We start from the raw sequence: 1,358 nt of genomic DNA, 5'->3' as shown, positions 1-1,358 counted from the left end.
ACCAACCAACTGAGGAGTCCACTGAGATGCAGCAACTGTCCTTTTAAAACTTAGATCATGGCCTCCGATTAGAACCTTCCAACTGCTTCGCTGCCCACTCAGAGTAAAGTTCAAAGTCCTTACCATGGCCTTCAAGGCCCTCCCTGATCTGGCCCCACTAACTTTCTGACCTCATTTCCCAACACTCAGCCTCATACTCACTCCACACTCGCCAGGCCCAATGGCCTCCATGCTGTTCCTCAAACACACGTGGTATAGTCCAGTCCTGGGTTCTTCACACTTGCTCTTCTCTTTCCCTGGAATTCTCTGCCACATATATTCACAGAACTTGTTCCCTCACTTCATTGTATTCTTTGTTCCAGCGGTGCCTTCTGCCGTTATCCACATGCCTGCATCTCCAACTGTTTCCCTACGATAGATTCCTAACAGTTGGATTTAGGGCCAATGAATACGAATATTGAAAACATATTTCAGAGTCGAATCGTTGCCTTACCTGACTTGGACGTGTCTCTCACCTGCGTCCACTCTTCGCGTCCTGTCATTCCAGTCTTGTGCTGCCCAGTGCCCGCCTGCAGGATGACCCATGAGCAGATCTGCTACTCGGACAAGTACTTCGATGAGCACCACGAGTACTGGCGTGTCATGTTACCCAGAGAACTTTCCAAACAAGTACCCTAAACCCATCTGATGTCTGAAGAGGAGTGGAGGAGACTTGGGAGTCTAGGCTGGGTTCATTACGCGATTCACGAGCCAGAAGCACGCCTTCGCTTCATACGACCTCTTCCAAGAGGTCAACAAAACTGAAGTATATCTGGGGATCATCAATTAAATCTTTTTCAAATTTAATGTATATGTGTATATAAGGTAGTATTCAGTGAATACTTGGAAAATGTACAAATGTACAGATCGTTCATCCATGTCTGTGCGTGAGCTGTATTCTTCACAGCAACAGAGCTCAGTTAAATGCAACTGCAGGTAGGTTAACTATAAGGTGGTTAAGATAAAATTTCTTCTAGCCAGTTTTTCTCTTAATATAAATGCCTGTTTGACTTTACCTGTTACTTTTGTTAAATAAAATTTGTATGTCACATTTTAAGAAAATTTAAAATAAAACATTTTACATAATTTATAAATGCTTTCTAGAGAGTTTGTGCACATTTATACTATTCTGACCATACCCATATCATAATACTAACACTATAATTAGGTATTAATGTAAAATAATTTCTCCAATTTTATAGATGACAAGTGATAACTTGATCTTTTAATTTATATCTCCTTAAATTACTTATGAAATTAAATATTTTTATATATTTATATAATTTTTTTATATTTATATATTTTTATATTTTATATAT

At 39.2% G+C, this 1,358-nt stretch overlaps 1 pseudogene; it reads left to right on the top strand.

The window, feature by feature from the left end:
* Positions 1-576: 576 nt before the first annotated feature.
* On the top strand, positions 577-804 carry LOC136122009 (cyclin-dependent kinases regulatory subunit 2 pseudogene; annotated as a pseudogene).
* Positions 805-1,358: the final 554 nt, after the last annotated feature.

Source organism: Phocoena phocoena, chromosome 4, assembly GCF_963924675.1.
Source record: "Phocoena phocoena chromosome 4, mPhoPho1.1, whole genome shotgun sequence".
NCBI lineage: Eukaryota > Metazoa > Chordata > Mammalia > Artiodactyla > Phocoenidae > Phocoena > Phocoena phocoena.
This window is presented reverse-complemented; position numbering and strand designations above follow the sequence as displayed.